Here is a 25,176-nt window from a genome sequence, read left to right on the forward strand (position 1 = left end):
GGGGAGAACGTAATGGCTGAAGCGCGTCGTGAAATCAATAAAGAATTTGAAACTATATCTGTCTTCCTGAGGTTTTTCCGTTAAAAAGAGGTTCGTTTCAAGAAACCTTGGTATATTTTCTCTCTATTGCGCTAAAAATTGTATCTGTTGGTTGCCGAGTTTTCTGTTATCAGGTCTAATTAATATCCTTACCATCAGTCAAACATGACTCATTTTTATCAGTTTCACACTGAATGCCTTGAAAGTTTATCCCGCATTTCAGTAATAAGCTAAAGGAATCCATGCGTGGACGACCAGAAGGAATTCATTAAAGAGGCTAGAATGCTTTATAACCTTCCCCATGAAAACGTTGTGTTATTCAAAGCATTCTGCCAAAGGCCTTGTGCTATTATGTTGGAATATGTATGTTTTGATTTTTCGCCGTTCAGCGATGACATTGATAAGAAAGTTCATAGCCTTCGAGAATTTCTGGGTTTCGTGGACAAGCAAGATGCATTAGAAAGCTTTAATCAGTGTGGATTCTTCACTGACATTGCCAAAGATGTGGCCAGTGGCTTGTGTTACCTCCACAGCAAGGAAATTGTTCACAGGGACCTGAAAACTGCTAATGTGTTGGTGAGTAATCAACATTACAGCAACATGACAAGCGAAGAAGATTTCTCCAAAGCATTGCAGGAAAATCCAATCATGTGCAAAGTCACCGACTTTGGCGAAAGCCGGTCACGGCTAGTGCAGACAGCACTCGTGGTTCACTCTCGCACACAACGATTAAATCAGGGCACCCCTGTCTTTCTTCTTGGGCATGATTTCAAGTGTACATTTTGTCGACAATGAAAGTATTATTTGACGTTTACAGAAAAAATTGAAGCATGAATAAATTTGTTTTCAGTTGATTGGTTGATAGTTTCGACCGTGTGTTAAACTCAAGATTGCTCATTTTAAAGATTCCAGCTTTTAAAGATTGCCGATTTTTAAGATTCCCCATTTTAAAGATTTCCCGTTTTTAAGATTCCCCATTTTAAGGATTCCCGCTTTTAAAGATTCCATGTTTTAAAGATTTCCGCTTTTTCGGGGGGGGGGGGGGGGGGGCGGAACCCGGGGAATACGGGGATGGGGGGAATACGGGGAGAATACGGGGTGGGAGGGGTACGGGAGACAAGAGAGGAAAGGGCGGGAGGCGGGAGTCCTAAGAGGACGGGAAGCGGAAGAGCAATACAAAACAGTGAATTTCTTTACTTATTAATGCCTTAGAATACTATCAAAAACAGAACTCAACAATGTTGTACAATGTTATTTGTCTTTCATTTAGTGTCCTCCGAGGCTTTACACAATATTTTATATCCAAGGGCACACGAAAATCATACTATCAAAAACAGAACTCAACAATGTTGTGCAATGTTATTTGTCTTTCATTTAGCGTCCTCCGAGGCTTTACACAATATTTTATATCCAAGGGCACACGAAAATTCGTGCTCAGCCGATAAACAGGGTTACTTCAGGCGAAATTGTAAACCCTTTCATTGTGTTAAGTCATAGCTTATGAAATGTCAAGCGTGGCATGTGTATACATGTGTGAGTGCCGTGGAAGTTTTTAGAACTCTCAAAAGAGGTGAGCAAGGCGAGCAAGTACGCGTCTTGTCTTTAGTAGTTCTTAGTATTTTTCAGTGCGGTAGTGAGAAATCGGGGGCATGGACGACCTCTCCTAATGACCGTCAATCGGACCGTACTAAAGATTTTGCTGCATGGTGTATGGGAATTTACGGACGGAATGCTGTTTCAATGAGCACGTGGAGAGTGCGGAGTGGTTCGTTTCACGACACCGTTTCTCGTTTTGGACAAGGCAAAATCGATTCCTATAACAATAGGCAGCCAAACAGCATGGGAAGCAATCATGAACGACTCTATAGAAAAGAGGAGTAGGATTAGGAGTAGGAGGAGATCAGTGCAGCCTCCTCAGCACATTGATGAAGACCTCTTTTTGATGAACAGTTGTCTGGCCAAATTTCGAACTCTTTTTGCATTTAATACAGTAATTCTTTCCTCAGACCAGTAGCAACGAGCTTAGAATTCACTACCAGTAACCCAGAGATTTAAACCTTGGATTGAAAGTAGGTCCTAACGTCTCATTTTACCTTTTCCCGAACTAAAAGCAATTTTTTTCACGCAGTGTTATAGGGAGTAAGGATATCGGGAAAGATATCAAGATTATAATTAGTGTATCAAGTAAACGCGATGGATCCGCAATAAGGCGCCGAGAATTAGGGAGATGTAACGAACTCTAAACTGGGGTGTTTGGCTGCCAGCTCGCCATGTCCTACTTCCCTATTTGAATTACATGATCCCAACAAATGAATAATTAAGAAATGCAACAACTATTACACTGCACGATGGACAAGACTGTTGTCACTGAAAGAATGGTTAAACCGTCAAACAAGACGAACATGTTAGTCAAAAATTAAATACAAACGGCAGTGATAAACAAAATAAACTTGCGCATTTTAGCTTGACGTAGCATATGAAACATAGAGTTAAACAAAATGCGCAAGTTTATTACCTTTATCACTGCTGCTTGTATTTTATTTCTGATCAAGCTACGATGGCTCAAGAACAAAAGTCTTTATGTTAGTCAAACCTGCATTAACTCAGAATACAAAACCTATCAATAATGTTAACGTTATTCAAAATATATATAGTAAAAAATTAATAATGAAAGGCCTACGAATGGTACGTCCTGCTACAGCTTTGTGACTAATAAGGGTTTTGAAGCCTTCTAATTTACTCGGGGACGGGAGAGACGCGAAAAAGGGCGGGAGGCAGGGGGTAAAAGTACGAGAGACGGGAGGTTCTGACCCCCCTGTCCCCCCCCCCCCCCCACTTTAAAAGATCTCCCGTTTTTAAAGATTCCCGTTTTAAAGATTCCCACTTTTAAAGATTCCCCATTTTAAAGATTCCCGCTTTTAAAGATTCCCCATTTTAAAGATTCTAGATTTTAAAGATTACCCATTTTAAAGATTCCTCGTTTTAAAGATTCCCCATTTTTAAGATTCTTTGTTCCCCGTTGCCCGATTCCCCATTCTCTGTTTTAAAGATAGCCAGTGGCAACATAAGTCAGCATAAACTCACTAACAACTTTGGCAACAAATTTCATTTACTATACTTTGGAATAGTTCATTAACTGCCCTTCAAAATTCTGTTTTCACGTCAGACCCTTAAACTCGTTGCTGTACGCCAAGCTCAAAAGCCTAGTGACCAGGTCAGTGAACGTCATCTGCGGACCAGAACAAGGGACCTCCAACGATTTGGCGCTTCAGTTAGCGGAGACCAAATAAACATTAATGTGGTGAACACCTTTCTAGTATTTCCAAGGCTGAGCGCGAAAAGATGTTAAGAGATGCCCAGGGAAAAGACCTAGTTTTAGAGTTACCAGAAGAAGAAGCACTGGCAATGAAAGCTGATCTGAGGCTTTCCTGGTTTCGTCTAAACAAACTAAGGAGGTTGGTAATAAATTATTGTTAACAGTCTCATAACATTTCTAGCTATAAATTCCTCCCAGGTTGTCTCTGAATGAATTAAACCTTTTCCTTACGTTTAGATGGTTCAAACAGTGGAATGGCTCCATGGATAGCCAGAGGAAGCAGCGTGTACAGAAAACGGGCCTTGTTGGAGAAAAACATGGCAAGCAAATTTGTTCCCGTGGAGCACCACGAGAAGCAAGGAAACAAAATCGTGACGGTAGTTTACCGTGAATTTTACGATACAAAGGGCAAATTACAAATCAAGTCCTTCTCAATCTACTAACGCTGACTAACATCAATTATAAATTCTGCAACATCTTGCACGGCAGTCCAGTTCACAGGATTTTGATCACTATTCAAGTAAATCTCTACTATGGCATACAACTCGCGATTTAACGAGTGCATTTAACATTCTATGAGGTGAAAAATACAAGAAAAGAAACGATGCGATTCAAACATCTCTGTAACAGATTTCAAATATGGCGTTACTAAGCAAAAATACCTACACTTTTCGTGAAGATTACGCACTTACAAAAAAGCCAACAAAAACACCTACCCCACAGGATGATTCCTCGACACCAGTTGTTTCATCCACAACAGTCATTATTCTTGGGAAAACCTCGCCTTAACAGCAAAAAGTATTCGATTTAGCACTACAAAATTGCCATCTGAAAATACTTGGGATTGGATTACACAAGATTCAGACAATATTTTCCCCAATTTTAGCAAAGAAAATGAAGAATGAAGTTTGAAGAAGCAACATCACATCCCTGCTTCCTTCGACACCATTTTCTTCACGGCAATGTTTAAAATATTAACGCACAAGCTCGCTTTTGATCGGTGGAAAGAAAAAGACTTCTGAGTGAGGAACGCGTAAACAAAGGCGTTGTTCCAGGTTGCTATGGAGTGAATAGAACACCTTTTTTGGGCGCACAGAAAAACTAAATTTCCGCGCGGAAAGCGACGTCCGTGATTGCGACATTTAATATCCGTTCTAACTGGTATAAAGTGCTACTCAGCTAATACAAAGTTTAGCAAGGCAAAGTAAATAGTTTTATCATTGTCTCTTCGGGCGAGAGAAAGTTTTCCAAGTATTCTGTTTTTTGCTTTAACCTTCTGGCACGTAGTTTATTTGGAAAACTTTTCACCGCACTTACATTTTCTCCTATTAGCAAGATAAAGTTGTGGTATCTGCCCTGTAGCGTTGGAAACTTCAGCTTGAAAATAATGCATGGTTAAATGAAAAGCACGATATATCTGCTTTTGACACTTCTAGAAAGGTTTTCTAATGGTTCATGGTTGATTTATTTCACACTGTTTACACAATGTTAACATAGAAAGAAACCTATTACAACAGATAATTACAAGATAAAAATAAATACAGTACAAATTATAAAATGTGTGTGGTGGTCAAAGTAGCAAAGGCTTTCTAGTTGACCACCACCTACTTTTAAGTAAACAAAGAAGTGACACCGAACTTTAATGAGATATTACAAAATGTAGGAAATGTTTGTACAGCCTAGGATTAATGTACAAAAGAGAATTACTAAGTATTCTGTTAACTTGTTGTAGACAGATTGTCTGGACAATATTTAGCCACCTTAGTATATTCTTTCCTACTAGCAAGGTGAATTTTCGAATTGTTACAAGGATGTTTGTTACCCGTCCTGTACAGCCGGAAACTTCATCTTCAAATGACTCTAAGAAAGAGTAAAAAACTATTTTTTACTTTTAAGGGTAGTATGATTTTATATGTTAAAATGGCAAATGTTAACGTTGAACAGACGTCTTGAATAATTTGAAAGGTATAACCTAGTGTACAACTCAAATTTCATTAAACGTTACTGTTTTTGTATGTATGTATGAATGTATGTATATGTGACTGACCACTCCTCCTTGAGGCTTTTCAGGGTCAATGCAGAGGGTGAGACTGGATGTCAGCATATTGAAGACCCACCACTGGCTGACGCCTTAGTTTATAGATGATCTCACCCCACCCACCGAGACCAATGACGCTCTAATCAGATACACCATGACACAGGGAACTCCACGCCCTACTCTTTACGAACAGTGCCAAGGGTTCTTTAACGTCCCACAGATTATTAGGAACAAGTGTTGTGAGACGGGATTTACGGTTTATTGTCCTTATCTGAGAAGACTAGACAGTCTAACCATTTGCAGATGTCATTACAAAGGCAGCACTTTTTCGTCAGTCATTTAAGGAATAGGAGTGTTGGTCCGGCCAGGGTTTGAACCCACGACCTCTCACACGGTAGTCCGGTACACTACAAACTGAGCTAACTGGTCGGACGCCTCAAGTAAATGGAGTTCGTCTGAATTTACCTTTTCATTTTTTTTTTCTCACACAGATTTATCCAGATAAGCGGTTACTTTGGGAATCATGCGAACTAAATACTTTGCAATCAATGCTAGATCCGGGCGAACCTTCGAAATATCAACCTAACATCAATACATATATGAACGAACTTTCGAAATCATTTCTTGGAGAGGGGGACCACTTGACGGTGGTTGCCTTGGACAAATCTAATGGTACTCTCTGTGCTATCACGATGTTCAAGAAGAGCACCTATGACCCTTCTTTAATGGAACCTCTACCCTTATTACAAATTCACAGCAACATCTTGCAGACAACCCGTCAAAATATTTGGGAATTAAGTTATTGTGGTAGAAGCGTTAATAAGAACAGAAAATGTCTAGGAGACATCTGCATCACTAAAACGTCTTTTCTGTTACATTCATGACAACTGTAGAACCTTTTTCACTGGCGCTAACCTCAACTTTGATCACAAAACGTATTGTTTCACGGCACACAGATAAATAACCCATTTTACCTTACATTGTACTAACCATCTTTCGTTTACAGCTAATTTTCGAAATCAGCGCACACAACTAATCTGTAGGTTGTGGAATCCGCATTCCACGATTTCCAACAACGAGATTCAATTCAGGTTCCTTGCGATGGTGTGTTTGTCATTACTCTCTTCAAAACAATGTATAATAAAACAATCATTTCATTCGGTTTTCCTGATATCCTAAATACTTGAATAATTGTTTAATATAGGAAAGTCCTTATCATCGTCATATGTACTAAAGTTGTTTCTCTCTGCCACCTTTACAGGAAATGGAATCTCCAACGGAAGGTGATGACGACAACAATGAGGAAGCTACACGTACACAGGACCGTGGGAGTGATGGGGCAGGTACCCACGGGGCCGACGAAGAAACTGTACCAAAATCCATTCGGTTGGCTACAGGATGTCGGACATGCGCAGAGTTTCACATTACATGTTTCTTATCTAAAATTTCGTTCTTTTGTTGAGTCCGCCAATACGAGAATTCATTATCAGTTAGGCCTTCAATTTCAGATTCCATGGAAGCCGCTGTGATTGAAAATATTTCTTCAATGATAACGCATCTCAGCGATCGGGAGACCTATCATGTCTTCTTACAAAATCTGCAAATTGCAAAGCAAATCGATGTTTTAGGCCGCTCAGGAAACATGCATTGTCTAAGTGTGGCTTTTGATCTTGCCAACAATTGCAGAATCCACCTACGCTACAACTACCTCAGAAAACTACTGACACTGTTATGGGCTGTTTACCACTTTCTGGTTTTAAAACAAGTTGATCTAACCTGGAGGCATGCCTTGAACGTAATTCCCGAAGTCGCTTTGTTTTTGGACAACAAAATCATTAACGACGATTACCTTCTCCCTTCGAATGTCTGCACAGCGCAAGATACCTGTTATGAATCTGCTTATCTGCTATTATGTCTGCAATATTCTCCTGATGAAAGATTAGGGGACGGGGACGGGCTACCAAGTTTAAAAATAACTCAACTTCGCGGTTTTTTTGTTCAAGATGAACCATGCTGAGAATCCATTAAAAGGTCATGGGCAATCAATATCCCGAGGAACTTCGTATTTTTCATGGTGCTCCAACAACCTTTGTAGACAAAAGAAGTCGGCTTCTAGGATACGACCCACAAAAAGCACCACGTGAGCCGGGAAGAAGTGACTGCGATGTAGACCAGAGGTATTAGCAAGACAGGCGTGATTTTTTAGAAACGCAGCTCCGTGAAATAAGAGGTCCTATTCCCATCGATAACATGCATATTCTCACTGACTGCTATGGAGTCGACTTTTATGACCGATTATTAACAGAGATTTGATCGGTTTTCGACAGCCAAAACCCTCCTTCACATATTCAGCGGTCTCTGTGAAGGTTAAAGATAGCATCTCGTGCACTTCCAACAGGCTATGTTTTAACTCTCAATTACCTGGAAGGTTCATGCAGCAGTTAAGTTAAGACATGCATGCTTTTTGCAGTGTCCGTTAAATACAGGTTTTTAACATTAAAATTGAGACAAGTTTAAGGAGTATTCTTTCACCGCATATTAAAAAAATTGTTGGATACAAACAAAGGCCAGTATGACGATCTGTACTGAAATAATAGTACCTTGAACAAAGACAGTCAAAAAGGAAAAGAAGTTCCAATAATTGTTTTACTTTGTACTCATCGCCCTGTTCTTTAGCAAAACAGGATAAACCTCATGTCTTTGAAATCACTATTTTCTTCTTCACTGTAGAAAAGAAAGCAGCACACAAAGCCAACATCAGTAAGGAAGGAAAAAGCCTTTTCCTACAATGACACTAAAGGAGCATTAAGAACGTATTCTTCCCAAAAGCAATGTTCAAAGACAATCTTGATCTTATTATTTTCGTAATTATCATTATCATTATCATTATCATGATCACTATCATTGTCATTATCTTTATTGTTAACGTGGACAAAACGTAGTTAGCGAATTATGACATGTATGAAAAGAATTTATGACTAAGGAACTTGCGGCAGCTTTGGACACCCCCAAACGGAAGCGTAAACTAGTATGTTTAGCTCAACTTTAATTAAGTACTTTAGTTTTACCTCAGATCTGTATTGGACACGTTTACTGTATTTGACTGCTCACCCGTTACACAGTTTCATGGCTATCCCGATCAAGAAAGATTAAGAAAACTTGCCATAGAAGTAAGTTTGTGAACATTGTTTTTTACTATCTTATCAATCATTTCAGTTTCGCTAGTTCAGAATGTGTAAGCCTTTGAACAATGACAACATTGAGGAATCGACCGCATGGCCCGATAATTGTTACAGCCTTATTTCAGCTATTTTCGCTTTGCTTGTTTTGCTTGTTACGTTTCTCTTATTAATTGATTTAGTTAAGTAAATTATACTGTACAATTTGATTTCCGATCGAATAAAACACTGTTATAATTATACGATTTGCGAGTATTCTTCGGAAACGGATCGTCTTGGTTTTCTTGCGAAACAATTATCATTATCATTATCATTATCATTTGAAATCTGATAGATTTCAAAGTATCAGACCAGCAACATATTCTATCCACTGAGACCACCATCCGAGTTGTCATGCCATTTAAAGATCAGGCCTCTGCTAATGTAATGAAGAAACGTATCACAGACCTCAGCTCAAAAATCAAGACCACAATCCAGCCTGTGTTCATCAGCAGAAAACTCAACGAAGACCTTAAAGTTCGAGAAGTCAAGGCTGCCACTGTTAACCAACAATGTCTAGTTTATAAATTTCAATGTAACCTGTGCCATGCAGGATATGTTGGTTACACTCGCGGCCACCTCCACGACCGCGTTGATCTACACAAACAAAAATCGTCGTCTATTTGTAAACACTACTTGAGCGAACATAACTCGAACGTGCCTCGTTGTCTTTCAGAACAATTTCACGTGCTAGCTAAATGTTCTAACAAATTTGATTGCCTAATTAAGGAGATGCTTTTCATAAGAAAACTTAAGCCATCCCTAAACGTGCAAACAGACTCGATTCACGAAAAAGGTATTCACCTGAAGAACTTGTGATCCTTTGTTAATATGCTAATTTGTAGAGACTGTAAAGTATAGAAATCAAATCGTCGCGTTAATTTATCCACTTTGCCTTGAGAATAGTGTCACGATGACGCCGAAACGTCGGCTATTAACTTTAATTTTCGCTTGCTTATCTTTCAAGAAATCATTATTGATCAAAACTAAAATTATTATTACTATCGTTTATTTGGGAAGGAAGTTAGGGTAGAAAGGTGGATGTTCGTTTTTTTATATTTATCAACGTAAAAAATTTTGTTTTTGCCGTATAAAGAAAAAAATGTTTTGATTTCAGATTACATCAAGAGCTGTGTGGACTGCATACCAAATGAAGAGAAATATTGCCTCCCTAAATGCCTCACAAAAAGAGAAGTTTCCATACATATGCAGACAACATAAAGCTTCTGGTGTGACCCGAGTCCAGACCCACGTTACCAAGAATTTGGAAAACAAAATTACGAAAACTATTTATACCAAAGGTTAGAAAGCCACAGCAATTCATAACTAGGGTGTGCCTTGGAATAAGGTTTATTAATAAAACTGATGAAGGGTAAGCCATATCAGCCAAACTGAGTAATCTGATACATTATCGTGATTACAGGAAAACAAGTTTACAAAATGTAGTGTTTGCGTGGGATTAGAACTCTGCCTGCAAGGGACAACAGACCAGGACAAATGAAGGACTCTGGCAATTAACAGCTAATGTGCGTAATCACTATTTTAATTTTCATTGATTTGGTACAAAAAAGTCGAACGCCACGAGGCTAATTCAAACTCCAACGATTAGAGAAAATGAAAACAATACAAGTCAACATTACAGTACGTAAATTAACTATTAAATAACCATTTAACATAACAAGATCTCAGATAGACTTTAGAAGTTGAGAAGACAACGGCAAAGGGGCAGTATCTTCAAATATGAATTGACGCAGTTTTATTAAGAAACATTAATTTAAAAAAGTAACTTTTAAAACGAATTCTGAAATAATTGACAGTTCTTACATTCTTAATATAAGCCAGTTTTGTAATATAAGGGCCACTATAGGGGAAGCTTGATACTTTTATTTTTTAATTTGTTTTCAGAATTCCGATTTCCCACCAACCCAGGCATCTTCGAAGAGACTGCCAGACTGCCCCACAAGAACAAGGGGGTGGGGAAAAAGGGAAGGGGGAGGGATGGGAGGGGAGAAACAGGGAGAGGGGCTGGCAGGTCCATAGTCCATAGTCATGGTTGATAGCTAACTTTTAGAACTTTGCCGTGAATTAAAATGGGAAGTAATCGAGAAAACTGGGTTGGATCAGGCAAGAAGTTGCATGAACTTTACAAGTCTCTTCGTGCTTTACCGTTCAGCTAACCCTGGACGAGTTAAGGAATGCATCTCTGCACATTTATGGCGGCCAAAACAGCGATAAGTGTACGAATCAAAATTTTCTTTGCTTTAATCAAGACGGAACCATCACCTTGTATGAGGATGTTTACAAAACAAGACTCACTTATGGACCGAACAGAAAAGATCTAACACCATTAACTTTCCTAACTTACTATTTGAAGCTTTACTGCACTAAAATGAGAAACTTGCTTTTGGGGGGTAAAGAACATGATTTTTTGTTCATCAATTCAAGAGGCAACTCCTTCACTCATGCTTCGTATACAAATTATGTGTCTTCGCTTTTCAAAAAATATTTTTCAATGAAGTTAACTACGGTCGATTTAAGAAAAGCAGTCGTAAAACATTTTTTGACTTTGCCCGAAAGTAACGATCCTGCGCTGAGAGAAACGCCTGCAACTTTAATAAAGCATTCCGTACGGATGCAAAAGCCATTTTACGATGAACATGCCTTGGCTCAGAAGAAAAGTAAGGCTCTAGATATGTTAAGCTCGACAGTTTCTCGAAGCTATGACAAAGATGGTGTATTGATCTTGAGCAATGAAGACGAGGAAAGAAACATAATATCTTCCTATACCTGGCGATTTTGTTGCTTAAGTAGCGTCGAATTCTACCGAAAAATGTCCTGAAGTGTTCATTAGCAAAGTTTTAAGATTATCAGAAGACCACAAAACAGCCTATCTAGCTAAGTATTCGGAGACAAGCAAAATTTAAACTCAGTGTCGTTTTTAAAGAAGCTGTAAATGCATTGATTTATCCTATCGACCTTATTTCCTTGCATTCTAATGGCAACTATGAGCTAAGAACGCCAAAAATTGACATACATCGCCAAGTTCATAGCAGTAAATGTTTTACAATGAGTAAGTTGTATAGTTTCTTGTGAGCAAAAAGTAAAGTGCGGCAGGTAATCTACCAAAGAAGTTCATGGCTGAGATGACATATTGAGGCGAAGACCAACTGCTGTCACAAGTATTTAAAGAAATTGACCTCATCCCACAACCGTTCTTCGCGTTCATCGTCAGCAATGACAGAACAGTAATTTCCTTGAATTCTGAAAGCTATTCTCAGTCAATTTCATGTAATTACTTGTCCTTCGCTGGTGATTTTTTCTCCACTTTTCTTCGGAATAGCCCTCCATATCGCACATGTAGTGTTTGCTTACAACCGCATGGCCAAAATCAACTTTGTCTGCCAACAACTTTGATAGTGATTCTTTAGATTTACTTTTCGATATCTTGTAGTGGAAGGTATGCCACTACCTATCTTTTTCAGAAAGTGACCTCGTATCTCTCGTACGATTATGCGGTTTATTACTTATAAGAACTGACATACTACACGCATTTCTAGTTCAGTTACCAGTCCAAGAAGTAAAGTTCTCGCAAAGTGGGCCAATGTTTGTATATGAACTTTAAAGAAACGGCTTTTTGAAAATAGCCCAACTGTATTCGCAGGGTGTTTACCATCCAAACTTTTATATCGTTTTACAAACCTGCCACAGTTATCGACAAGCCAAACGCAAGCTGCACAGCTTTCAAAGTTTTGACAAGTTTGGGCGAAGAGACACTTTTCCGTCGGGTAGGTTGAGATTTTCTATTTGGGATAGTGGAAAAGAAGAGTGCCTTTTTTCGCCGTGCACGTCGCTTTCAAAAGCTCCTCGGCAGAATTATAGTTTGGAAACCGCGCACTGTATTTAATATTTAACGTTACTCGAATTCCGTGATTACAGTGGCTGTTAATCACTAATCGGGATCACTTCGATCAATGAACGTACGTGAGCTGAAGTAACAAATAGGATGTGCAATAGCTCGTGATGAAAGACATATCTACGCAGTAGGCATATTTAGAATATTTAGGATATGTTATCATTAATAATAACTAAGGTGTGTCTGCGTGAAAGGTCACGCGGGGAGAACGTAATGACTGAAGCGCGTTGCGAAATCAATAAAAAATTTAAACCTATATCTCTCTTCCTGAGGTTTTTCCGTTAAAAAGAGGTTCGTTTAAAGAAACCTTGTATATTTTCTCTCTATTGCGCTGCAAATTGTATCTGTTGCTTGCCAAGTTTTCTCTTATCGGGTCTAATTAATATCCTTATCTTAAGTCCAACATGACTGACTTTTATCAGTTTCACACTGAATGCCTCCAAAGTTTATCCCGCATTTCAGGAATAAGCTAAAAAAATGCAAAGATCATTGGAAATCTGGCTACAAATGCGAAGAATACAGAGAAATGTTGCGAGAGACGTTCGATTTGAAAACTGATAAGGACTATCCACTGGTTCACCTGCTTCGCTTTTGCAATGCATGCTATTTAACTCACTCGAAGACACGCAGCTCTGTAGTTCGAGACACACTATGAAGGTGACTGTAAAACATGCTCTCTCGGGCTCAAAATGAAAAAAGGTGGAAGGCCTCCTAAAAAGGGGTCCCTTGGTTGAAAGAAAACCACTGACGGTGTTAGGAGTGACACTGTACAAGGGTCAAAAGGTCAAGCACTTCTTGAACGTATCCAGGAGCTTTCTACGGGGCCGTCAGTCAACCGCACTAAAAATTTCTCAAATGAACTGGAATTTGTGGGGGCGGTTAAGGAGGACTTTAATTGTGCAGTTTGCAGAGAGATTCTTAGATCCCCTATCGAGACAAAGTGTGAGCACTATTTTTTTGCAGGTTGCTTGAGACAAGCGGTAGGCCTTGCCAATACAATACCTCTATCGTGTCCAGTGTTCAAGGAGGAAATCTTACCCTGTGATATCAAGCAACCCAGAAGAATGATTCTCCGTCTGTTGGGGGAACTAGAGGTCAAATGCAAACGGTGCAAAAACAAAGGGCACTACGGAGACAGTGGGAAACACATCTGTCCCGATCCCACTGCTGAAAACGCAGCACAAAAAGGGTGCAACCTATACCGCTGGCACCCCAACCTGCACCTGCCCCTCCTTTAAATCCACCAAGTGGGAACCTTGGACAAGCTATGATGGAACTTAGAGAGGGAATGATATTAAATGAGGTTGAAAAGCTGGGAACGTTTTTTGTGAAATCAAAGCTTAAGGTGTCAAAAAATGGCAGTGTCGTGCTGAAAACAGGTTGTAAGGTAAGTCAGCATAATTTCACTAACACTTTTGGTAACAAATTTCATTTACTATACTTTGGAATAGTTCATTAACTGCCCTTCGAAATTCTGTTGTTACGTCAGCCCCTTAAACTTGTTGCTGTACGCCAAGCTCAAAAGCCTAGTGACCAGGTCAGTGATCATCATCTGCAGACTAGAACACGGGACCTCCAACAGTTTGGCAGTTCAGTTAGCGGACACCAAATGAACATTTATGTAGAGAAGCACCTTACTAGTATTTCCAAGGCCGAGCGCGGAAAGATGTTAAGAGATGCCCTGAAAAAAGACCTAGTTTTAGAGTTTCCAGAGGGAGAAGCACTGGCAATGAAAGCTGATCCGGGGCTTTCCTGGCTTCGTCTAAACAAACTAAGGAGGTTGGTAATAAATTATTATTATCAGTCTCATAACATTTCTAGCTATAAATTCCTCCCAGGTTGTCTCTGAATGAATTAAACCTTTTCCTTATATTGAGATGGTTCAAACAATGGAACGGCTGTATGGATAGCTAGAGGAAGCAGCGTGTACAGAAAAAGGGCCTTGTTGGAGAAAACCTGGCAAACAAATTTGCTCCCATCCAGCACCACGAGAAGCGAGGAAACAAAATCGTGACGGTAGTTTACCGTGAATTTTACGATACAAATAGTCCATGAGCCAAGGCCTAAAAAAATAATTTTCGTTGCACCCCCCATGGGACATAGTAGATTTGGTATCAAATTAAAGCTTGTGGCCTGGTTTTTACAAACCTGCTTGTTGCCAATTATGTAACCTGTGCTTTAGCAAGATATGTGACCATTTCAATGGGGGGGTGGGCTGGGGGATTTTGCTCCCTGTGAATTCCACACAGCATAAAATGATTCATAATTCCGCTGAAACTCAACCAATTTGATTCAAATTTTCTTTGTATACATTTTAAACCATCCCCAACAATTTGCAGTATGTGTTAAGCATTTTCATGTTTCCATGGAAACGGTTGCTATGGAGATCATTATAGAAATGTAGGTTTTTACTTTTTTGCCCAATTCAGAATAAAAAGAATTCGATCAATTAGCAGATATCTATAAATTTCCCTCAAAACATTTTCATTATGTTTAGAATAAACTATCTTGGATTAGGAACTTTCATTATCATCCTTTTTTTATGATTTTAAGGAGCAGGGTACTAATAGTTAAGATGTATGGGGAAGTAAGGATAATTTTTTTTTGCTGAAGCTGTGAAAATTTATATTCAATCAACCTCAGATCAATATCTCACCAAATATGCAGCAGTTATGCACCACACTTAGAATATCAAATTGGACACTTCAGAATTAGCTGTCTTGTTGTCATGGTAACGGTTGTTAGGGAAACTTAGAAATTTCGAATTACCTTATGAATTTCCTTTAAGTAGGATCTAAAGGAGAACTACTCAGAACATTAAACAACCACTTCTAACTTGCTAAAGATCTCATATTTCAGTGAACAGTTCTACATGTAACATCTGGCTTTCGTCATAAGACAATCTTCCTTAGCATCCAGGAACTTGCGAATGCCATTATACATACAATGCTTGTGAACTTAAATTCGTTAAACACTAAATTGCTTTAATTGCCCTAAGCTACAATAACAGGCACAGCAGCGTGTTGAAGAAAACTAGGGCTGAACCACATAACTTTCAAAAAAGCTAAACGAATTAGTCAACATGGTTTTGTTGAGCAATGACTTATGTAATCTTTATTTGACTATAACTTAGCTTGCTCGAGGGCTGCAAGGTTTTAATTTCATAAAGCATCTTGATTTTTCTTTTAATTTTTATCTTAATACTCATGCACATCTTCCTCGTTGTCCTTATCTCCATCTCCGTCTTCATCTTCCTGTTCCACAGAACAGTTTTTACAGTCCTCATTGCAGGTACAAGCCTCTGTGCAAGGAGGGCCATGCTTTACACAGGAGCAGCGTCTTGAATCACACGGACTGTTGCACCTGCAGCATACAAGCTGCATTACACCCTCAGGGGCAGGGGCCAAATGAGACCAGACCACTTCCAGTTGTCCGTCTTTTAGTTGCCATCCTTGACCATTTGGATTTTGATCTTCAATGGATCTTTATAAGGAATTCTTCCACAGACAGCCTTGATAGTTAGCACGCTTTATATGGTGTTTAAGAGCTGCTTTTGTTGGGGGAAGCTGATAAGACTGCATATTCTTACTTTTGCAGAACATCTTATATCTGATCTCATTTATCCCTTCTTCGCCACTGCCATTGTACAATGCACACACGAAATGCTCTACATTTGCAATCACTTCATTTCCTGGTGGCACTGTTTCGCCGATACCCCCAAGTTTGTTTCTCATGTCTTGTTTTTCCATCACCATCTTCAAGGCTTTCTTTTTTCCTTTCCCAACGAAGGTACTAACTGTATCACATACAGTTAGAGCATGTAGACTTGGTAGCAGCTGGCATATTTCTGGACCTAGTTGTTGACATAAGCTTGGCACACCGATGAGGTGAGATCTGCATCGTGTTCCACTGATCAATGTTATGGATGCTGAGATATTTGCCTGGTGGTAACACGCTATAACTTCAACATCAGTATCTGAGGATCTGATGGCAACTGATGTGTGCCCGCAAGACGAGGCATGATACGCATGCAAAAACATCCGTGTGTCGGCTTCTTCTTGGCTGCTGCAGAGCTGCGAGGCTACAATCTTTCCATCGATAACTTTAATCTTCGTACAGTTGTTTCCATGAGTGACGTAGAGGGTACGGGCTCCAATCTTCTCTGCATACTTGGTAGTTCACCACTCACTTACGCGAAAGTCCATCAGCCTGGTTTTGTTAGTCCCATTTGACATAAACTTCTTCCACTAACGAGGGTAGGGCTGCTCGCGACTGCTTATGGCAAAAAGGACTTACCCCTCTCTACCTCGTTTACTTCTTCCAGTGTTCTTTATTGACTAATCGGGATACTGATCAGCGACAAAGTCCACCCTTGTTGCTGTTCCTGTAAGCACCAAGATTTCTCTTAGAGGCATCTCTGCCAGGTCTGCAAAGCGATCAGGCACCTTTGTAATCATTTGCAACATTGCCATTGCATCTATGGTGATAGCTGTTGTGTTAAGCGGTATGCTTGTCAAGCACTGTAGTCCATCTTCTAGGAGTTTAGAGAGAGCTGCCTTATTAGTTTTAGCCATCGAGCCATCTACCGAAGCAAGAGACCGTGGGAAGAGACCAAGTTCATGTTTCAGTAGCTCTCGAAGATCCATTTGTCGACTCTGACCAATAACCAGTAGGCAGGCAAACAAGTTCCTGTCTGCTCTGAGAATTAAATTCCTACCTCTAGCTCTCACCGATGCCTTCTTCTGTACATCGCGAAACGTGCCTAATTTTAGGTTTGACAGTGTCTCATAGAAGCCAACATTGTTGGTTTGAAGATGATCTGTAAGAAAAGAGACCAGCGCGTTACTCCCTTTCTCCTTTGCACCCAATAGATCACACTTCAGGCTTTCTTCAGCAACATACCTTGAACCAAGGCTGGTGAGCTCATCAGACGGTTGGAATGGGTCGCACCAGTTTCCCACAACTTCCATCACGCTCGTAACATCTGCCTCATCTCTTTGCATGCGTGTGCAGCCAGTTTCCTTATGTACTTTATCCTGATCTCCGTCAATGGACACCATCACTCTACACTTGTCTGCAAGCGCTGCACGGGAGTGTGCTGTCAACATCCTTCTTTGGACTGCACCTTTCTGTAGACTGAATCCTATTATACCACCCTTCGTCTTTGTACTTCTATTGAAAGTCTGCTCAATGGTCTGGTCAACTGGTAGCTGAGAGAAACCATGGGATGTGGATCTCTGAACACCAAAATTGCTATCTGCCAGTAGCTGATGTGCCTCAGGGTGAGTATCTTGCAAGGACATCATGGTAACAAGGTAGACCGGTAAGTATCGGGCATAGTTAGTGTGGTCATAGGCAAAAAACCACGGCAACATCTCTTTGACAGAATCTAGGTGGAGTTTCCAGTTGCCTTCCCAGGTAGCACGAATGAAATTCATCACCGTTGCCACCATTTCTAGATACGTGTTCCAGAACACTTTCATTGGACCATCACTGTCTTCTGAGTACTCGCCATAAAGACGGAAGAGCTCCAGGAACTCTGGATTCGACAGTAGCTTATGGAACTTTTCTGCATCAAATGCTCTGCGGATCTCCCTCAAGGAACCTACCAGCATCGCATAGTTGATTGGTTTGTCATGCTTCTGGAGCCACGTGCGAAACTCCTGCCACTGCAACCGATGCATTGCTTCAAAGACGATCTAAATTAAAGCAAAATTTTTTTTATTCACTCCCTGAATCATACAAATTTCATATTAGCAGAAACGTTGGGGCAGGGGTGCACAAGGTGACCAGACCTTCTCACACCTTGTACTCCTGGTTTCCCTCCTGTCCATTGTGGTTCCCACCATTATGTGCTTGTTCCATTGCAAACTATCACACAATGTTGCAATTATCGTTCCTATTTCTCCCGGTTCCCGCAACCTTGGAAATCCCTCTGTTCGTCCTCTCTTCTCTCACATCCCTTATATTTTCTGCACCCTTAGGAATAAAGCTATTACCTTACCTTATGTGTACCCACAGCTCGGTTGTAATGTCTGCCTTCTAGTACACCAGCTACAGGACCAGAACCGACAATACCACTTTCAACAAGTATATCAGCAAGACCAGCATCCCCAAACCGTTTGCCAATAGCTGCTAGGAAGGCGCAGGTTGTGTGGAAGGAGCCCAGTCGCACTACCAAATGCCTAAACTGCTCCTGGTTTTGCCAAATAAATTGCATAAATTGCTTGATCAAGGACGACAATAACGTCATGCTGGATTAGCTGGTCGGCCATTTGCAGAGACCTTCGAAGCAGAGTATATACTGTCGGAAGCTCAGTGGGGCTGGCTTCAATGACTGGACAGTATCCAACACAGCATTCACGTGGGGCATCACTCTCGTGCAGTTTTATGTTGAAGCTAGTCCAGGCAGGTACCACTTGTGTAATATATGTTCGGCTAATGGCAAAAGGGTGTCTTCAAATGGTTGTCTACAAAGTATCCAGCCGAAGTCTATGGATGGTGCATACTGGCTGTCCTGCGGGGTTGTCTGTGTTAGAAAGTTGACGTAAATGCCCCGTGGACTGGAGCCCTGTCGACGCCAAGAATGGAAGGGAAGAACATCAGTAGAAACGCCATTGACAGAACGACATTTGTTACAGGGCTGGTTGTTTATCATTGCTGGAGGTAACGCGCAGGTAAGTGGTTTTCTTTGAATAACTATTCCATTGGTACAATGAGTTGCTACCCTTCCTAAAAAGAAAACATTCTATATATAGCACTGTTTAGTTCCAAACGTAAAACTTTGTAATGTATAATACTGACCGGATAATGTTTCCTCTTGTAGATCGTTGTTGTCCCAACAGAACACCCCTGGTACATCTGAACTGCAAACACTTGGTAGTAAGACACCCTCTCTTTGTCTCTCTAACTCCCTTTCAGCAAGAGCTCTTTTAAGTTCTATCTGAGTATACGACAGGCCATGTCCGAATCGGTTGAGTATAGTCACAGTCTCAGCGCTGCCAGTTAGACTCTTGACTGTTAGTGGAAGCGCTACATGTTTAGGGGTCTTGATCCGACCTCGGTAGAAACAATGTATAACATCTTGAGACAGGGAGAGGACTAGGCGATGAACATCTAGAGAAACGTCTGAAATTCTTTCCTCGCTGTAGTCTTCCTCCGAAGAAATCATCCATGCAAACGTACACATAGAGCATATAGTCAAAAAGGCCAACAAGCGTTTGTACGCACTGCGCGCGCTTAAGAAGAGTGGCCTCACTATCAAGCAGCTAGTGCAAGTGTACTGTAGCATTGTACGATCTGTACTAGAATATGCCTGCCAAGTGTGGGCAGCTCTGCCAAAGTACTTAGACGACGCTATAGAATCTGTACAAAAAAGGGCCCTACGCATCATTCTACCGAATTGTCACTATGACGAAGCCCTAATTCAATCTGACATCACTGCCCTTTCCCAGAGAAGGGAAGAAGCTTGCATAAATTTTATCAAGCGTGATTGCCTGTCGTCTCCTGTACTTAAGCCATTAATTCCTCGCGTGTCAATTGACAGGCCGTACTGCCTCCGATCAGGCGAACGTGTTCCGGTGCGCTTTGTCCCCAAGACAAAGCGGTTCGCAGATTTCTGCACCATTAAGTATCAAGACCAGTTGTAATCCTTTTCTCTGTTATTTGTGCTTTAATCATATTTATATAATTATTTATCTGAATGTCTTTATACCGTAGTGTCTTGTACTATTGTAACTAACCATCCTTGTAATTCAGCCTTTTAGGCCGTGAGAAGGATTCCAATAAACTATTATTATTATTATTATTATTATTATTATTATAAACATGTTATACAGGAGATTGGGCACAATAGAGCTGCCATCGTCTAAGTCTTGAGGTGATGGTGGCCATGGCATTGATGGTTTCATTTCTAGCAGTAGACTACGCAGCAGTTTTGAAGCATGGTAAATTTGGTACGACGCTGTGTCTTGCACTTCTAGTGAATCACCAGGAGCGTCACTCATTCTTTCATTTTCGGCATTAGAAACCAGATTTGTTGCTATGGTTTCGACAATGTCTCCCTTTTGGACACCTGAGTAGTATACCAATTCCGGTTGGTTCTGAGTAATGGGTTGCTTAAATGACAACTTGTTTCCAAACTTTAAAAGAATTTTGTGTATTTTCCAATGAAATACAGTCAAAAAAGTATTTTTATATAACGTATGAAAATATATAAACTTTTCAATGCGTTCTTGTTTTAAAAAGGGTTATTAATAAGGAATTAAATACAGTAACTAGAAATGAAAAGGTAGTATAGTCACAATTTGCAAAACTGAAATAAGATAACTCGCTGGAAAATGTCCTTAGACGTTTATTTTTTGTTGTTGTTGATACAATTTGCCATAACAGACTTGAGAAATCAATAATTCAAATGTTCACGAGCACTGCATGTATAAGGGAATACATTCAAAAGAGGTACTGATGACATTTACAAGTTCCTTGTTGCTAAGAAAGATTGTACGTTTTATAACGAGACAATATTACATTTGAAACTGTTCAATGGCATAATTATTGGATCTTTAGCAAGTTGGAAGTGGCTGTTTAATATTCTGAGTAGGTTTCCTTTAGAAAACTTGCCTTAAAAGCACCTTCATAAGGTATTTAGACATTCCTAAGTTTCCCTAGCAACTGTTACCATGACAACAAGACAGCGACCTCTGAAGTGTCCAATTTGATATTCTAAGTGTGGTGCATAACTGCTGCATATTTGGTGAGATATTGATCCGTGGTTGATTGGATATAAATTTTCACAGTTTCAGCAAAAAAATTTTTTCCTTACTTCCCCATACATCTTAACTATTAGTACCCTGCTCCTTAAAATCATGAACCAAGGATAGTAATGAAAGTTCCTAATTCAAGATAATCTCCTTAACAAACTCCAACAACTCGGACAATTACCCAATAACGCCATTCTTGTCACTCTGGACGTTTCTTCTCTCTACACCAACATACCTCATAACGAAGGCATCAACGCGTGTCGACACTTCCTCGAAACACGTAACCGCACCCCTTCTACCATAAGTTCCGAAACTTTATGTGACCTCATACGCATGATCCTTACCATGAACAATTTTACGTTCAACGACAAACACTATCTACAGACTCACGGAACTGCTATGGGAACCAGAATGGCTCCTTCTTACGCCAATTTGTTTCTCGCCAAATTTGAGACGGACCCATTACTACGTGCTCCATTTCAACCATACATATGGTGGCGCTTCATAGACGACATCTTCATGATATGGACACACTCTCTCGACGACCTCCAAACCTTCACTACTTATCTCAATAACATTCACCCCACTATTAAATTTACATCCAATTATTCTCTCACATCTATACCCCTTCTGGACGTCAGTGTGTCTCTCTATAACAGCACTATCACTACCGACCTTTACACTAAGCCTACTGACAAACATCAATACTTGTTACAATCTTCATGTCATCCTAGACACACTAAGAGAGCCATTCCATTCAGCTTAGCTCTCAGACTTCGACATATTTGTTCTTGGGACGAAACTTTTAAACTCCGAACAAACGAACTCAGAACCTATCTCAACAAACGGGGATACAATCTTTCATTCCTCAACCAAGAAATAGGACGTGTTAACTGCATCCCACGTTCCGACGCTATAGCTACGAAAGACACCTCCGACACCAACCAACCTATACGAGTACCCCTTGTCGTCACATACAATCCAGCTCTTCGTTCTGTATCATCCATTATTCACAAACACTTCAACATCCTATCTTCATCTCCCCGCTGCGCAAACGTTTTCAAAGCCACACCTCTTGTTGCCTTCCGACGGACCAAAAACCCTAGTGATTTACTTGTTAGAGCCAAACTACGTAATCCCACACAAAACAACCTACCCCATGGATCTTTTCGATGTGGGGACAACTGTTTAACTTGCAACTACATAACAGACGGACGTACCAGCTACACATTTCATTCTACCGGCGAAACTAGACATATTACTCATCATATAGACTGTAACTCTAAAAACGTTATTTACATGGTACACTGCAACCGCTGCCACAAACAATACATAGGAGAAACAAAACGACGACTTAAAGACCGTTTTAACGAACACCGTAGACCAGTCGACAAACAAACAAACAGTTCCAAACCCACCACAGTTTCAGAACATTTTCTTTCTAACGACCACGACGCTTCTGACATGCTACTAATTCCTCTCGAACTCATCAAATCTAATCGTGACAGTGTACGCAAAAACTAGACATATTACTCATCATATAGACTGTAACTCTAAAAACGTTATTTACATGGTACACTGCAACCGCTGCCACAAACAATACATAGGAGAAACAAAACGACGACTTAAAGACCGTTTTAACGAACACCGTAGACCAGTCGACAAACAAACAAACAGTTCCAAACCCACCACAGTTTCAGAACATTTTCTTTCTAACGACCACGACGCTTCTGACATGCTACTAATTCCTCTCGAACTCATCAAATCTAATCGTGACAGTGTACGCAAAGCTAGAGAGGCATACCTCATCAACAGAGGTCAAACTATTGAACCCTTAGGTCTTAAAAGGACAGATGAGACATGAACATTTTTCCCGTCTTTCATCTTCCTAAGTTATGTAATTAACTCATTGTTACGTATTTTGTTTTCGTCTACCACGTTGTAACGTTAGCTTATACCTATTTACCAGTTGTATTTTCAAATTTCAAATTGTAACGTTTTTGTTTATGTAACTTTTGCCTTTTTTCAGGTATCTATTGTAACTGTTTAAATTGTAACGTATCTTGGCACAGGGTCAGTCTCAAACATACCCTGAAGAAGAAAGGCCGTGCCTTTCGAAATATTGGAAAATATACTTTCCTGACCGTGAAATCAGCCTTGCTCTTTTTTTAGATTATTTGCTTTACAATTTTTTTGCTGATTAGATCCTTCACTACAGGATCTGGTACTTTTATTTTGTCACGGTAGCCCTTGCAAACACAGTTTATCACTGGTTTTTACTAATTCAAGATAGTTTATTCTGAACATAATGGAAATGTTTTGAGTGAAATTTATAGATATCTGCTAATTAATCGATTTGTTTATTCTGAAATGGCCAAAAAAGTAAAAACCCACATTTCTATAATGATCTCCCATAGCAACCGTTTCCATGGAAACATGAAAATGCTTGACACATATTGCAAATTGTTGGGAATGGTATAAATCGTATACACAGAAAATTTGAATCAAATTGGTTGTCTTTCAGCAGCATTTTGAATCATTCTATGCTGTGTAGAATTCACAGGTTGTTTATCATTGCTGGAGGTAACGCGCAGGTAAGTGGTTTTCTTTGAATAACTATTCCATTGGTACAATGAGTCGCTCCCCTTCCTACAAAGAAAACATTCTATATATAGCACTGTTTAGTTCCAAACGTAAAACTTTGTAATGTATAATACTGACCGGATAATGTTTCCTCTTGTAGATCGTTGTTGTCCCAACAGAACACCCCTGGTACACCTGAACTGCAAACACTTGGTAGTAAGACACCCTCTCTTTGTCTCTCTAACTCCCTTTCAGCAAGAGCTCTTTTAAGTTCTATCTGAGTATACGACAGGCCATGTCCGAATCGGTTGAGTATAGTCACAGTCTCAGCGCTGCCAGTTAGACTCTTGACTGTTAGTGGAAGCGCTACATGTTTAGGGGTCTTGATCCGACCTCGGTTGAAACAATGTATAACATCTTGAGACAGGGAGAGGACTAGGCGATGAACATCTAGAGAAACGTCTGAAATTCTTTCCTCGCTGTAGTCTTCCTCCGAAGAAATCATCCATGCAAACGTACACATAGAGCATATAGTCAAAAAGGCCAACAAGCGTTTGTACGCACTGCGCGCGCTTAAGAAGAGTGGCCTCACTATCAAGCAGCTAGTGGAAGTGTACTGTAGCATTGTACGATCTGTACTAGAATATGCCTGCCCTGTGTGGGCAGCTCTGCCAAAGTACTTAGACGACGCTATAGAATCTGTACAAAAAAGGGCCCTACGCATCATTCTACCGAATTGTCACTATGACGAAGCCCTAATTCAATCTGACATCACTGCCCTTTCCCAGAGAAGGGAAGAAGCTTGCATAAATTTTATCAAGCGTGATTGCCTGTCGTCTCCTGTACTTAAGCCATTAATTCCTCGCGTGTCAATTGACAGGCCGTACTGCCTCCGATCAGGCGAACGTGTTCCGGTGCGCTTTGTCCCCAAGACAAAGCGGTTCGCAGATTTCTGCACCATTAAGTATCAAGACCAGTTGTAATCCTTTTCTCTGTTATTTGTGCTTTAATCATATTTATATAATTATTTATCTGAATGTCTTTATACCGTAGTGTCTTGTACTATTGTAACTGACCATCCTTGTAATTCAGCCTTTTAGGCTGTGAGAAGGATTCCAATAAACTATTATTATTATTATTATTATTATTATTATTATTATTATTATTATTATTATTATTATTATTATTATTATTATTATTATAAACATGTTATACAGGAGATTGGGCACAATAGAGCTGCCATCGTCTAAGTCTTGAGGTGATGGTGGCCATGGCATTGATGGTTTCATTTCTAGCAGTAGACTACGCAG

The 25,176-nt window shown here is 40.0% G+C and overlaps 2 pseudogenes; one reads left to right on the forward strand and one right to left on the reverse strand.

Moving 5' to 3' along the window:
- LOC146482091 (P2X purinoceptor 7-like) overlaps window positions 1–25,176 on the forward strand; it is a 431,550-nt pseudogene that overhangs the window by 38,080 nt on the left and 368,294 nt on the right.
- Window positions 16,550–18,591, reverse strand: LOC146482094 (uncharacterized; annotated as a pseudogene).

The sequence above is a fragment of the Pavona decussata genome, unplaced genomic scaffold (assembly GCF_977016875.1).
Source record: "Pavona decussata unplaced genomic scaffold, jaPavDecu1.1 SCAFFOLD_47, whole genome shotgun sequence".
NCBI lineage: Eukaryota > Metazoa > Cnidaria > Anthozoa > Scleractinia > Agariciidae > Pavona > Pavona decussata.